The 16,065-nt window shown below is 52.9% G+C and overlaps 1 protein-coding gene across 1 annotated transcript in view; it reads left to right on the plus strand.

Annotated features, from left to right (window-relative positions):
• The first annotated feature begins 3,405 nt into the window (after nucleotides 1–3,405).
• Nucleotides 3,406–16,065, plus strand: part of KLHL25 (kelch like family member 25) — a 34,413-nt gene continuing 21,753 nt past the window's right edge. Inside the window, exon 1 of the mRNA XM_059180045.1 lies at nucleotides 3,406–3,565. The gene's annotated coding sequence lies outside the window, so the exon portion shown is untranslated. The remainder of the gene's footprint in view (nucleotides 3,566–16,065) is intronic.

Consider the following 16,065-nt stretch of genomic DNA (forward strand, 5'->3'; position numbering starts at 1 on the left):
AGGTTTTCTCTTTTTTTCTGCTTTGAAGGCAGGGGCATCCACTTCAAAGATGGCTATCCAGAATAAATACACCAGCAGCCACGACCCAGCTGGAGATACGAGCCAGGCCACCCCCACCCCCAGTGCTGCCCCTCCCCACCTCCGCCCCCTCCCCCCCAACACTGAAGCTCCTTTGTTTTGGAGATCTTGTTTGGCTTCAGTAACTGACCATTTGGGCCACTTCTTTTTTCTCTTCCTGCTCTTTAAATTCCAGCTTTTATGTTTGGAACTTATCAATAAAGAGTGAGCCCCATGAAACCCTAGGCTCCCCTATCCTGAATCCCAATAAACACAGAGCTGAAGGCATATATTTGCTTGCACTCTCTCTCTCTACCTGGAAACTCGCTATGTGGCCCCAAAGGTGCTATGTAAGATCTACGTTCTGCAAGTAATACATTTACAAAGTTTCCTGATGGGTATCTTGTGATCATAAGAGCCACAAGGGCCATTCCAGCCATGACACTGGATATTGACAGGAGGAGCAGGGTATGTTTTGCAGGGTAGTGTAGTAGGAGCTCAGTGGGGGCATGTTAGGGTGAGGTGCTCCTAGACATCCAAGCTGAGACATGGAATAAGCAGTTGTACCTGTGGGTCAGGAGTTATAGAGAAGTTGGGGTGGGAGTACAGATTTGGAATTTGCCAGAAACATAAGGCAGGGTCCTATATGAAATCGTCTGGAGTGCGAATGCATGTAGAGAAGAGGTTTTAACTTCTGGAGGTGACTCCAATACGTGGTCATTTGGGAAGTGAGGAAGAGTTCAGCAGAGGAAACTGAAAAAGGAACATCCCAAGGGCAGAAGAACCAAGAGTTCAATCATCTATTAACAAGTTTGCATTTCATTTTGTGTTGCATCTCAGAATTTCTAAGACTTTAGATTCTAAGCCACCAGAAGACTGGACAGATGACAGCAACAGGAACAAAAGAAAAAGGTGTCGGCTGAACTGTCCATTGACATGAAGAACCTATTCCCTCTTTTTTTTCTCTTGGTAAAAGAGCCCTGACTCTGTTTAGAGAGGCAGTACACCCTGCTTAAATGGAGCTAACATGGTTAGGAGGCACACATCTGGTCTTCTGCTCTATCCCTTCCTGCCTCTGAAATGTGGATGTTATGGCTGGAGTTCCAGCAGCCACCTTGGACCATGAGGCAACTGGAAAATGAAGCATTAAGTTTGGGGTGTTTCTACTGCTTGATAACTGTGGAGTCGCCAGCCGTGTTCTGGATGACTTAACTTCAGATTTATTTTGCATGAGCAAGAAACAAACTTCTGTCTTTTAAAAATTCATAGTTATTTTAGGTTTTCTGTCACATGTAGCAAAAGCTAATTCTAACTGATAGGAGATTTGTTCATAGGATTTCAAAACTGTGTAGACGACTTGTGAGAGGAAGCAAGGATTCAGTATGTCATAATCCCCGCTCTCCCAGAGCTTCCTGTGCAGTGGGGTGGACTAACAGGTCATAAGCGGGTCATTACAACACGGGGGTAGGGGCTGTGATGGTGGTTATGCTCCTGGGTCTAGAGTGAAGACTGAGACAGATGGCAAAGCAAGCTTCATCTCCTCTTTTCCTCACAAATCATATCTAAATTCAATAACTCAACACGTGTTCTTGGTCTGAATTTGTTCCACTGCCGGCATTTGATTTTAATATATTCCAGTACCTAATTTAAGCCGTGGAGTTGAGGAGGGGGGAAATGATAATGCAGACTCGATTTTAGATGCTTGGCACTTATAATATCTCAGAGAACCTGAATGGAATAATAAACAATGCTTATGAGCTTGCTAGGAATCCATTTTGTATGCAGAGTTTCATCCAACCAACAATTATATAAATACTCTAGCTCTAGAAAATTGGTGGGATGCTAAAACTACAAATGTGATCTGTGTCATTTCCCTAATGGGCCAATTATTTTGATGCCTCCTTTTCCCCTTGGAGGCATCTTAACAGCACACTTGGCCAACTTCTTACTTCTGGCCAACACTGCTCTTAAATACCAGAACCCTCCTGTCTTAACTCTCTCCAGATCTCCAGAGACATAAACCTATATTGAGCACTTCCTAGGTGCCAGGCCCATATGCTCTCTTATTTAATCATACGCTTTCTTATTTAATCTTTACAGTAACCCTGCCATAAGTTCTAGAAACCTCAGAGTCAGGGCTCTTTTACCAGGAAGAATCTGACACGCAGCCTGAGCAATCTGCCTCCAGCCCTCTCCAGCTCCTGAGGGTAGAGGCAGGATTCAAATCCAGATCAGGTTTCCTCTGCTGTCCTCTCTCTCTGCACCATACAGTTTCCCCCAGATGTCTTCCCTGCTGTCACCTCACACCCTGAAGTCTCTTTTGTCCAGACAGGTCTTTAGGCAGGGGTTCTCCTTCCCAGCTCCCACCAGAGAAAATCCCACCCCCTCTTCCAAACCTTCTGGGTGCTCCCCTCCCCCTCCATAAACCTCAGATCTCCTAACAGTGTGACCTCTGCTTCCTGGGAATTCTCCCTGCCCCATAGCACTTGGGACTTTCTATATTTTACCGGGACTTTTCGTATCCTTAAGTAACCTATCTTATTTTCGATTTTCAGTCGAAGAGAAAAAAGACATTGATTGCACACTTAACCTTGTCGTAGGAGTTCTTGTCCTCTAAGCCCGAAAATAGGACTTTTTACCCGCCGTGTTACCGATGAAGAAGTCGGACACACAGTAATCTGAGGTCCTGGAATGAAATGCAAAACTAAAAGACAAGAAGTAGAAAATTATTGGCTCCCGTTGGGAAATTAGCATATGGCACAGGCGTCAATCAAACGTTTGTGGAGTGAATTAGCGAATGGACGAATGAATGAACGAACGAATGAATATTTGAAGACTGGCTTACATAAGAACTTAGTGAGAAATCTATGGATCGGAGAGCTGAAGAACCCTGAAAAATACATATTCCAAGTACTTAATAGGGTTTAGTGGCTGCAGAAAACCCCAAACATTGAAACAAACCCAGAATAAAACAAAAGGGCTTCCCTAACACTTTCCCAAGTAGAAGCGTGGTTCCGCACACCCCGTACAGAAGAGGCATTTGCAATCCACACAGTTCTCTCCTTCGGAAAGCTCTAGAACACCGGCGGGTTTTTGTTCCTAAACTTCGGCCGCGGGGGCGGGCGGGCGCCTGTCCCTTTAAGAATCTGGTCAAAGTCTTTTTCCTCTCCCCGCCCCGCCCCCTCGCGGTGCCGGCGCGGCCCGGGCGCCCACCCCCTTCCCCCCACTGCGGGCTGAACTACGGGTTCGGCCGACCATCCGTCACAGAGGCGCCGCTTCTGATTGGCTTCTCGCTGGGAAGGCGGGGCGGGAAGGCCTGAGAAACTAGTTTGTTGGCGGCGCCGGGGCTGTACCGCAGCGGCGGCGCGCTCCGGCTGTGGCGAGCCGGGGGAGGGGAGCGGCGGCGGCGGCGGCGGCGGCGGCCCGGGCTGTGGAGCCTCGCGCGGGGCCTCTGAGCGCGGCGGCAGACCCGGGGTGACGAGCGCGGCGGGCGGCGGCGCCCCGAGCGGTGAGTGGCGGGGCCGGGCCGGGCTGGGAGGGGGACGCCGGCCTCGGGCGGGTCTAGCCGCGCGCCCCAGTCTCCGGGCTGGCACTTGTCACCGTCACCCCCTCCCCCGGGTGGGGGCCGGGGGTGCAGGGCCCTGCGCGCCCCGCCGTGGGAACCCCCGGCTGAGGGAGCCCCCGCGGTGGGGGCCTCGTGCCCCGGCAGCCGCGGCGCCGTCCTCGGGGCCCGGGACCGCCCCGACCGCCGCGGGGTCTCGAGGGCTGGAGTCGGGGACAATGGTGGGGTGGGAGGGGGCTGGCGTCGGCCACCTCCGCTCGGGTCCCGGCGCCTGCTCCCGCCCCGCGCGCGCCTGCGGATCCGGCGAGGGTCTTGGCGGAGAGTTCCCGGCGAGGGAATGAATTGTTTTGCAAATGGATGTTGCGCGCGGGAGATACAACTCTTTCCCTCGGGAGCGGTTGATTCATTGAGTCCGCAGACTCTCTTTTTAAAAAATTACTATCGATCCTGGAAAGAGGAGGCTGCTTGTGTGTGAGGATGTGAGTGGCTGGGCTCCGCGCCCGGGCTGGGCGAAGTCCCCGCGCCCTGGACGCCCAGGGCCAGATGGCCGCCTGCCTCGTGCGGGGCGAGGGCCGGCTGGGGGAGTTAACCGGGGCAGCGTCCCCCGTCCCCGTGGCCCCGGCCGCGCACGCCCTGCCTGACGGGACCCCTCGTCTCCGCGTGGAGAGCTGTGAGCAGCGGAGCAGTGGTCACACGCTGCGAAGTCCCCCCACCTGCCCACCGAGGTGGCACCCCCCCGGCAGGTCGGCAGGTCCGGAGGGAGCCTCCTCCAGCCTGGCAGCCCTCTTCCCCGCATCCTGCCCCGGCTCCTGGACCGCCTTTGGGCACGCCCCCCGGTTCCCTCTTTTCCTCCTCTAGTTGCTTGAGAAGCTTTTCCTTTCATAGACTGTACCCCTAGGGGCACCGTCCGTTTTTTTGTGCCATCGCTTCGAAGTCCCCAAGGTGCGTTTTCACCCTCTTTGTGCAAAGAAAAGTCTTTATAAAACCCGATCAAAGGGATTGGGGTGGAGGGCGACCCAGGCCCCTGCAGTGTTAAGCTGGGCACTCTTGGGTCCTTCTGACTTGCTTTGAGCAGGAGAAAGGCTTCCGGAGCTTTGGCGGTCCCTGGTGAGCCAGGAGGGAGAACGTCAGGTGTCTGGGCCTTCTGGTCTCCACTCTGGCCATCTGAAGAGTGAAGTTGCCATGCCACGGGGTGTGGGGGGAGTAGGGGGGAGGCAGGAACCAACCAACGCCCTCAACCCCGTTCTTATCATACACCAGACTACGGGGACAGTGATGTGGCATCAGGCCCTTTGGGACCCTTGACTTCTGTGTCCCCCTTCATAGGTGGGACTGATGATGCTCAGTGGGCCCGGGTGTGCTGTTAGGATTCCGAGGGACTATTGTTAAAGACTCGCATTTGGGGGTTGGGGGCAAGTGGGGAGTAGGACACAAGGTCCATTCCACCCTGGACAGACTTGGTATCCTTCTGAGACCAGTGGTCCTGGGGTTCCCAAGCTGTACCTGAGGAGGGTGATGGAGTCAGTCAGTCTTCTGGGCCCGGCAGCCCTCTTGGTCTTGAGTCATTCCGTTTGCCAGGAAGTGACTCCAGGGAGGTTGCTAGAAGGAGGTAGAGAGAAATGGTAGAAACCTTCATCCTGGGGCTGGGGCTGCAGCTGGATTTATGTTTGTGGTGCAGAGAGAGGGGCTGCGGGGGAGCTGCACACTCAGCGTCTGAGGCAGCCTCTGCAGCCCCTTCCTCCCTAAAAGCCTCTCAAACCTCTGGGCATCCAGTGTGGGCAGAGGAGAGCAGGAGGCCAGGGAAGATGACCCAGGCCTGGGACTTGGAGGTCTGCAGCAAAAGTGGGCTGGCTTCTTCCCTTCTACCAAGCTCTTGCTCCAGGGGGCTGGGGAGGGAGTAGTATTCAGTGAGCGGTTTGTTTATTCATTTGTTAATTGACTAATTGAGTCTACGTGGGGAGGGCCTTGATCAGGGCTCTGTACTCTGGGAGCTCCTAGACAAGGGTGTGCTGGCCCGCAGAGTGGGGCCTTGGCACATGGGCACACAGGTGTGCGCACAGTACCCCCCCACCCCCCGCAGTGATAGAGGCAGCAAGGGGAGCTGAGGGGAACGGGTGGCAAAGGCTTTTTGAAGCGATGATGCCTGGGCAAAGTAAAGATGAGAAGGGCATGGCAGAGCCCTGAGGCGGTGGCCTTCTCCCACCACCCACCTGCACTTCTCCCAGAAGCCAGTGCCTTGCAAGTTCAAGGCAGGTGCAGGTCTGGGAGAATGCAAATGGGAGGTGAGAGAGGGGGGGTTCATCTGAGACTGTGGAGTCAGCGGCCCCGGGAGTCTCCAGGAAGATGGATGCCTTCTCCAGCCTGGCTCAGCCTCTCTGCTCAGGGGGTCCTGGGAAAAGCCACCCCACCAGCCCCGAAGACCAGCCCGTCGTCTGAGCCTGCGTCCATCCGGACCAGCCTGCAGTGTGAATGTGGCCTGGCCAGGGAGGGGTGGACAGAACCTGCAGGAGGAAACAGAGTGGCCAGACGCAAATGAATTGGCTGGTTGAGATGCTGGTTTTCATCTAATGTGGTAAATTTCATAATTGAATTGCCTCCGGCAGCCAGAGCTATTGAAGCATTTTCCCAGCCAGAAAACACTTAGTTGGGACAGCTTGGGGGCAGGGGGTGGGGGCAGTATGTGTGCATCCACAGCTTTTACTCACCTCATCCCAGCAGGGCCTTCCCCTCTGTAATCTGGGTCTGCCTGCCCCTCCCCCCAACCCCCCCACCCCCCTCACTCCCCCTACACCCCCGCACCACACTGCACTGCAGCCTTCACAGCAGGTCCCAGCCTTGTTCCTGGACCACCTGGCCTCTGAGCACCAATGCCCCTGTCCCAGTCAAAAGGTCGGGAAAGCTGGTACCTGTCACCTGCAGGTGATGCTGACTCCAGGTCCCCGGGCTGTGGGGATGGGGATGGTGGGAGCAGAGAGAGAGCTCAGAGATGGGCGGGCTTCCTGTTCAGTCTCTTCTGCGCAAGGCTGGGGAAAACAGCTCGGGCTCAAGAACCAGACTTGGATTCAGATGCTGCTTGTGTATCTGTGGTCTCTTGGGCCCCAGCCACCTCCACCCACCCTTTCCCCCTCCCTCTGGTGCCAGGAGACTCTGTTCTTTCTCACAGCTGAGCCTTTCCTTCTGAGCCCCGGCCATGCCTTTTGGAGGAACAAAGGTAGGCATATATGGCTCATTGACCTGTTTACAAAACACTGGGTCAGTAGTGAGAAACCCAGTTTCATTGGGAAATCTCACCCTATTTCCTCACAGTGGTCTCTGGCACCCCTGGGGTGTATACAAGGCTGGACCAGGCTGTCCGGCCACACTGTTGTAATGGGACTGAGGTTCAAGACCAACTCCACCTCTTCCCCATCCTACGACAGTTGGAACTCCTGGAGCCTGTTTCAGAATGAATGCTTCAGTAGGGAGCTGAGAGTCCTCCTGTGCCTCTGTGTGTGTGATTTCATGTAGGTCCCCTTACCTCTCTATGGGCCTCAGCTTGTCTTCTTGAACATGTGTGGATGCTCTTCGGTGCAATGCTTCTGTTAGGTGTTTTGCTGTAAAATCCCAGAAGTTCTTACAGCCTCTGATGTCATGTGATTTTATAGGCTTGAGTTACTTGCCTAGCGTCTGGGGCAGGAAGAGATAGCAGCCAGTGGAGTGTGGTGGGGCAGATTAGAAATCAGGAGTCTAGACTTCCTGCTCTGCCTCTGCTGTGTGCTATGGGGCTCTGGGCAGGTTGCTTTCCCTCTCTGGGCCCTAATTTTTCCTCCTGGAGAACTAGAAGGGTATATAGTAGGCAAGCTCCTCAATTTTCTTTCCTTTCTTGGTGAGTGGAAACTGAGTCAGACTTTCCCAGTTTCCCAGGCCTCCCTTGGCTCCCTGCCTCTGTCCGCTGCCTTGGAGTCCAGGGCCTAGGTGTAAAGGTACTGGTGCCCATGGATGAGGGGCTAGTGACGCGAGAGGACTGGGTCAAAGAAGAAAAAATCTGGGCCCAGAGGAAGGTGGCAGATGCATGGCTTACTTCCCAAGGTTGCTCTGGCTGGTCCCAGGCAGGGGCCTGGGCAACAGGTGTGGGAGCACTTAGGCTGACACCTCTGTCCCAATCCCCAAATGGATGGGTTGGGATCTAGGCCACAGGTGTCCCTGGGGCCACTTCCAGGAAGAGAGATGGGCACAGATCTCCCAAGATTGGTAGGGATCGTGAGTGAGCCTAGGGGGACAGGAGGAGGACGCGAGGCTCCTACACATCAGACTTTGCCAAGGAGGCGCCTGCAAGACCAGTTGGATTGCTCTTCCCGCAAGAAGGCGGGGGCTGAGCTGGGCCGTGGGAGAACCGCATCTCTGTTGCCAGAGGGAGGACCACGTTCTCCTTGGGTGTCATTTCCCACCCACTTCTGCCTGCCAAGAAGATACCTTCTGCCGTCAGCCAATCCACTGGAGTAGGATGCAGGGATAGGATGGAAACAAAAAGCCTTGTTTATTTTCTACCTGTTCTTGTTGGGCCCCCCAAGGAGAGGCTGACCACAGCTCAATCTAGGCTGAATGGAATTAATTTCCTAATTACGCTAAGAGGAGTCTTGCTCACCCAATTCTAGGATGAGCTGCCTGCCAGGTTTACAGGTGGCCAGGCCAGATTTGTCTGGGCAGGAGCGAGGGCCAAGAGACACAGGAGTTCTTTTTCTAGAAAGTCATTACATCCAGCATCCAGAGTTCGAGTTCTGCTGTGTGCTACCAGATTTGTGAGACCCTGGGCAGCAAGTCCCTTAACCTTTGCAGCCTCTGTTGTTCACAGCTTTGAAAAGGGTGGGGGGGAACCATACAGTTCCATTCATGCAGCAAGCCTTCGTTTGGCACCTTCTGAGTGGCTCATCCTGGACTAGAAACTAGGAAAAAGAAGTCAGGTTCAAAGAGAGTCGTTTCTTGGAAGGTCAGTCTCTGATATGTGAGGCAGACAGGTAGTTGTTGTGGCATACTGCTAAAAGAGTGAGTGGCATGGCAAGAGTCTGCCTCAGTCTCCCCGTTGGAGAGGTGAAGAAGTAGACTGTCCCTAGCATCTCCATTCCAGATGGGTCCAATGAATATTTTTTGCCATCTGTTCTCTACCAGGCTCTGGGATGCAGCAGAAGAAAGGCAAGATCCCCACCATCCTGGAGCCCCTATTCAACTGGGGCCAGATAGACAAAATAAATAGAGCTGCCATTAGGGCTGCTGGACGTGGATGGTCAAGGTGGGTGACCGAGGGGTCCTAAAGAAGGCTTCTCTGGGCCGGTGACCTTTGAGCGGAGACCTGTAAGACTGGACAGAGGCACCCCTGGGAAGATCTGAGGCAGAGCATTCGGGGCAGGGAACAAGCGAGTGTACAGACTGGGAACAGCGTGGGCCGAGGCGGGGACCTGGCTAGAGATAGTGGCAGCCAGCACTCACTGTAATCTTCTGATTCCTAGGGGGGCCAAGGAAAACGCGTCCCTTTAAGCTGATTAATTGTTTCCTTTAACTTGGGTAGCACTTCAGTAGATTCCCTTTATAAACGCACAATGAGAGATAAAATGCAGTGTGGCCTGGAAAGTCCCCTGTGTCCTTGGTATCTGTCAGCGATTTGGCGCACCCCCTTCTGGCCACCCTTCTTCTGTGTTTCTGTCCACAGCTTCTGTGGCCCAGTGTGTGGTGACACTCCTGTCCATCCTACAGCTGCACGACACTCCGCGTGGGCCAGTCACTGGCTTCTATCTCAGCCTCTCCGAACATTAGGTCCTGTCTGACCACCTCCCCACCCCTTCGTACAGTCCATAAAGTCCAGTGTGTCCTGGATCGTGCATATTTCTGATTTTTAAATGTTTAATGTCAAAGCCAAATGCCTTTCCCAAGACTCAGGCAGGCCACTCAGCCACCGATGGTGTCTGGGGGCCCATTTACCCACATCCTCACCCATACTCGATAATTCTTGATATTATCCACGTTTTCACTTTTAGCTCCTGTGATGGGGGGTGCGGGTGTGGGTAGGTAAAGATCTCATCATTTCTTTAAAACAAGCAAACAAACAAACAAAAAATTCCAGTTCATACAGGCTTCCTCTTTGTTTTCATCCATCTTTGTTTTTTCCAGAATGTCGAGGTTTAGCAGTTGCTGGCTCTGCCTCTGACTGGTCTCCTGACCTCCAGCGCAGCTTCATCTGTGAAATGAGGCCCTTTCAGTCCCTGCCCTGCCCCCTGTCAGGCGCCATTGCTTGTGGCGCATGGGAAACATTCCTGAAAGTTCATTTTATGCTGAAAAGTTCTGCAGACATCATGGGTTTTACTAGCGAGAGACAGATATTTGAAGCCCAGAACATGTGAGTGAACCCGAGTGTTTCTGAATAGCCAGTGTGTCTAGGGGAGGGACTGGGGTGGCTTGAGGTGGGACATCTGCCTGGCATCCCTCACGTGTCCTGAGAGAGATGTCAGAGGGCTAGCCAAGTGGTAAGTTTCTCCCTGTCTGACCTGCAGGAATGAAGGAAGGAGCCAGAAGGGTTGAGAAAGATCTCTAGCCTTCCCATAAAAAGGCTCTGAAAGGGACATTGGTCATCACAGGCTGATTCCCTTTTTCACTGCTGGCCAGGGCTCCTAGAACTTTACAGATTCCCATGTTAATTACTTTGGGGGCCCTTGTCTGTTTTCCTGTAAGAGGAGGCTTTATAACAAGCAAAAGATCGACAAAAGGGCCCATGTATTTGATTTGGAGACAGAAGGATAGCAAAGGTTTGGAGATTGGTAGAGAAGCAAAGGAGGAGTCTGGGACCTCAGAAAACCACTCCCGTGTGATTCCTGGGTGGCATCAGGCCCTATGATGGGGGACTCAGGGGGGCTGGCAGCTCTGTGTCCTGGGCCGCTGGAGGAATTCACAACTACCAGGATTCTGGTGCCTGGGGATACTTTAGCCTGACTCTCCTGTCATTCCCCGGGTGGACTCTAACAGCTCGCTCCCTTTACTCCAGGGGCAGTATTATCTAGCTGGCCTGAGCCCTGCCACCCTGGTGATGACTCAGACCTAAGCCCTACTGGAGACTTCTATCATCCCCCCAGCCCAGCCTGGTGAGGTCAGATGCTGGGGACAGAAGGCTCCAGAGAGGGAGATAGACAGACACCGGAGAGGATAACAAGGGGGCCACAGGACCCCCAAAGAGACTTGATAGGGGGCCTCTCCTCTCTGTAGTTCTGCAGTTAATGAGCAGGAGGAGAGGGGCTGGGGGCAGGTTTGTGCATTTCTCAGACATCCCCTGATGCTGAAGGTTGGGATTTTCAGGAAAGTTGCGAGGGGAGCATCTTGGGAGCTGATTTGAGGGTGGTTCACCCGGGGGCAGAGGCACAAGGGGCTACCTTCACTGGGTGCCACCTGCTGCCAGCCTGAGCCCAGCTTGCAGGCGTTTCCCGGAGCTAAGAGTGTGAGACCAGATCGCCAGGTTTCCTTTCAGGCCCTGACACGGGCTGGTGTAGTTGTGCTGCGGGAAGTCGCAGCTGCTATTTTTACCACTCCAAGTAGGACTTTTTACTGGAAGGTACAATTACAAGCAAAATGTCAGGGTTTAGTTGGCCAGCCAAGCCCTGGGAGGCTGCCGCAGGCTGAGGCGGGGGCCACGGCGTGGTCGGGTGGTGTGTAAAAAGCAAGACATTTTGCACGTGGACACGTACCTACCCTGGTCGCCGAGTTAGCTTCTCCTAACCGCTGGCAGTGTCTGGAGTTCTCTAGGCCAAAAAGAGCCCCATGCCGGGTTTTGCCCAGATAATTGCACCTGGACCCCTTCTAACCGGTTGTCATGGGACTGAAGCCAACCAGCTAAGCAATCCCATTCCCGAGGGCCCTGAAAGTTGACACTATGTTCAGTGAAATTATCGAGAGCCTTCTGTATGATGCCTGCACTGCTAAGTGGTAGAGTAGACGTGAGTCAGACAGTCCCGGCTCTCAAGCAGCACCTGTGAAATGATTAAAGATACAGAAGGTGTGAATGTTCCCCAGACCCTTTGAACAGGCACTTGGTATGCTTTTCCCCATATGCATGGTGGTTTGCGACCAAGCTGGGCTTCTGTTAGATCCTGTTGCTGCATAACAAATCACCACCAAAGTAGTGGGTTCAGCTGTATGTGTTTATTAGCTTATAGTGCTGGAGGGCAGAAGCCTGAGCTGGCTGCGCTGGGTTCTCTGCTTAGGGTCTTGGACCAGAAGTCCAAGGTCAAGGTATTAACTGAGCTCTTACCCTGAGGCCCTGGGGGCGAGTCTGTTTCCTGGCCATTCAGGTTGTTGGTGCAGTTGAGTTCCCCGTGGTTGCAGAACTGAGGTCCCCCATCCACTCTGGCGGTCATCTGGATGCTGATGTCGGCTCCTCGAAGCTGCCACATTTGGTGCCACATGGCCCCCTCCATCTCCAGACCCAAAACCAGGATATCAGATCCTCTCCTGCTGCAAATCTGTGGCATCCACTTCTGTGACCCTCCTGTAAAGGGCTCCTGTGATTAGGCCAGGCCCACCCAGGTAACCTCTTTGTTTCTAGGTCACCTGATCAGTTAGCACCATCATTAATTATATCTGCAGATTCCTTTGCCGCGTGGGTGACGTGGCAAGTGCACCATATAGGTCACAGGAGTAAGGCCAGGCTGGAGGAAGGGGGACCGGCCATCTTTGCACGTTCCCACCACGGAGCTTATGCCACCAAGGGCTGTGACAACAGTATGAGGAGCAGCAGCTTTCATGAATGGAGTGACTTGTGTGCTGCATTGTACTAAGCTCTTCCCCTGGATTCTCACCTTTAATTCCCACGACAGTACTTTGACATAGGGACCGTTATTTTCACCCCCATTTTCCAAATGAGAAGACTGAGGCTCAGGGAGTGTACGTATCTGGGGCCAGTCATACAGGTACAAACAGCAGAACTGAGATTTGGAGCTTAGAGCTTGCCGTCTCGTTAGTTGACCTCTCCTGTGTGATTCCTGCGATTTCTGGAACACCGTCCAGGAGGGTTGAGGATTTCTCTTTCCCGTCTAGCACTTAAAATATTCAAATATGAAACCTGTCAGTCATGTTGCAGATAATACAGCAGACGCCAGGAACCCCTTCCGTGGGTCTGACGGATGTCTGGATATTTCTGATTCTTAGTCCAATGGATGTTGTGGTTAATCCACTTCCCTTCAGCCATTGACTAGCTTTGCATATACTCTAGGCAGCAAAAATGACACTGAATCCTGTCCTCTAGGAGTTGGAAATTAAAATAAGGGCACAGTGTACAATGACCTAAAGGAATAAAGAGTGCCAGTCAAGAAGCACCACAGTGCTACAGCAACGAGTCAACGGGTATGAGAACGCTAACTGCAGGGAACAAGACAAAAGTGTGTATTTACTCACCGCCATGTCCCCAGTACATATTACGGAGCCCTGCACATAGTAGGTGCTCAGATTCCTTATCGGGGTAATTTTTTGAGCATCTCGTGTGTGCAGGGCTGTCTGCATGCCAGCTGCCAAGTCCAGAGGGGCTGTGATGGTGAGTGAGGTCTCGGGGAGGAGTTGAGACTTGAGGGCAGAAAGGTCGGGGGGCGGGGGGGAGCTGGAAAGGCCAGCCTGTGCCTGAGTGCTTGGTGGCAGGGAGACGGGCCGTGGGGGGTGATGAAGCTGGAGTGGGTGACAGAGAGAACAAGGCTTGATGGCCAAACCTCGCTGAAGGCTTTTGGGCAGGAGAGACTGGTGGTCAGGAGCAAAGCATGTGGCCTCAGATTGCTGGGGGGAAAGGGGGACACGTTGGGGACAGGGGCCCTTCACAGCCAAGTGTGCAGTGGGGAAGGCCTCACCTTGTCTCCAGCGTAGGACTGGTGACACAAGGAACCCAGGAAGGAAAATTTAATGGAACTTGGTGGCCAAGCAATGTGCTAAAAGTGTATATATGAATGAGTTGCGATTTCTCGGCAACCATGTATTTGGCTATAAATATACACACATCTGTAATTTCAAGCGACCAAGAATTATCAGCTGCAAAGCCCAAAGGCAGCAGCCCATGCGTGGCCCCTGTAGTTTGCTGTCTGAGGTCCTGCCCAGTACAAAGTACCCAGATCTGTTATTTTGGGGAAGAATGAGGGGGTCCTGTGGTAAGAAAGCGGCTGGTAATGAGAGGAGGATCAGGGCAGGCCGGGAGAAGGGAGGTCCCAGGGCATGAGGGGAGGCCGGCCAGCCACAGGGTAGAAAGTGCTGGCCCTTGTGACCGCCCCTCCGTGCAAGCTGGGGAGGGGGCCAAGACCCAAAGGGGCAAGTCATCTTGCCGTCACCCGCTCCATGCTTCCATAGTTTTCCTCTGAGTTCTTAACAAAAACATGGCTGATGTGGAAGGTCAGGGAGTTCTGTTAACCTGGTGTTGTCAGAGTGTGGTTAGGAGGATCCCAGAGCTTCTTCTAGGGGTCCCCAAGGTCAAAACTGTTTTCATGGCAACGCCAAGATATTATTTGCCTTTTTCACTAATCTCTCCGAGCACATGGCTTAGTGAGCTGATGTGTTCCGAGTGACCATTGCATGGTGTTACCAAAGCATGCATGGTGCAAGATAGACCAGGAGACCGGAATGTCACAGAGTACAAAAGTTCACGGATTCAGGCTCAGGTTCTACATTGCCTAATCTGCAGGAGGCTACTGCTGTGCAGGCCTTGGTGAGGTATCAGAGAAGAATATCCTACATTATCTGAGAAGGCTCTTATAGTTTCCTTACTTTTCCGACAGCCCATTCCTATAAGGCTAGATTTCTTCGTATTCTTCAGTGAAAACATTTTACCACAAACATTTTGAGTGCACGGTGCTGCCCAGAGCCCCTGGGAGCTGGGTGCCGGGCCCTGAGGCCAGCTCTCTGCCTTAATTTCCCCCCAGTCTGCTGCGGTGGGTGTGGTGAGGTTCACACCCGTTTGACAAATGTGGAAACAAGGGCACTGACTGAGCATCTGAATTAGGTCCCACATCACGGCCGAGGCAGTAGCAGCACGAGGGGAGGCCCAGACTAACGGTGGCTCTTCTCCAGGCGGGGGCAGGTGGGGGACGCAGATGCCTGACAGAAAGCTCATGTCTGTCTCCAGGTCATCCGCTGTCCTCAGCAGCGGGCACCCTTCCGGCGGTACTAAGCCTGTCAGGGAGACACCCCTGCACATGCTTCCTTCTTTCCTGAAGCCCAGGAGGGAAGGTGCAGGTTTGCTCCATGGGACCGGGGTACTCGAGGAATCAAGGGTTTTCATTTAAAGGACTATCTCCTGTTCAGCTGGACACAGCGTTTGTGGCATTTGTGGCCGGGAGGGTTCTTTGTCTTCATAAATAGCCCTCATTGTGCTCTTTGAGCAGGGACTTGGGAGCGGAATAGCTTTGAACACTGAAGATGGGTGCACAGTTTTTTAATCTTCTCTGGGCCTCAGTTGGCCCGTCTGTATGGCTGGGACCTTGAAGAAGTGGCTTAAGGATTGAGCGAGAGAATGCATTTAAAAGCAGCTGCCACAAAGTTTCATGCAGGGTTTTGGAAAAGTGATACTGTACCTGGCACAGAATTCAGTGCAGAGGGGTGGGCGTCTGCCCCGTTCCCACCAGCGACACTACTGTCCGCTGGTTTCTTACACAGCCTCCCAGAGGTAGTCTCTGCATACGCCCACAGCTATGTGTCGTGTCTGCATGTGTACAGAGGTCGTCTGGTTTCTAGAAGACGTAAAAGCCTCCCATCTGCAGTGCTTTTCATGGTAGCGTGGAAAGCCACCTGCTATATATATATATATATATATATATATATATATATACATATATATATATATATATATACATAAATATATATATATATATGGCTGCGTAGTGTTATACTCTATGAATGAACCAAGGTTTATTTGACTAGGACTCTTAGTTATGAATATTGCGGTTATTTTCCAGCCTTTTGCTTGCAGCCAAAAGATCATGTGCAAATGGGACTGAGGGCAAGGTTCCCAGGCGTGGAAATGCTGGGACAGAGGGCACCTGCGTTTGTCATTTTGAAAGATATTCAGTTGTTCTCCAGCTACACTCCCCTGCTCCTGGCCCTCAGTGGGAAGAGAAAAGATAGAGCTTATATATTGGGCATTAGGAATTGAGGAGCATTCTGATACCTTTTTGACATTCACGCTGACAGCCTGGAGAGGAATGAACCAGGAGAAAGACCCACCATGAGCAAATAGCCAGTGCTTTACTCGGTGCTTTTGTTGGTTTTTTCCCCCAGTTCTAGTCTGCATATTCATTTCCCTCCAAAACTGTTGCTCCAGGTGGCTCATTGAAAATGATATCTAGGCCAGAGTGCTTTTAATGGCTCCATCTGTGGGGCTCTCAGAATCTTTTAAGGGACCAGACAGGAAAAGAGACCATCTCCCTCCGGGTTCCCACCCCCACCCCCTCATTTGCCAAGGG

This window comes from Mustela lutreola, chromosome 7, assembly GCF_030435805.1.
Source record: "Mustela lutreola isolate mMusLut2 chromosome 7, mMusLut2.pri, whole genome shotgun sequence".
Taxonomy (NCBI): Eukaryota; Metazoa; Chordata; class Mammalia; order Carnivora; family Mustelidae; genus Mustela; species Mustela lutreola.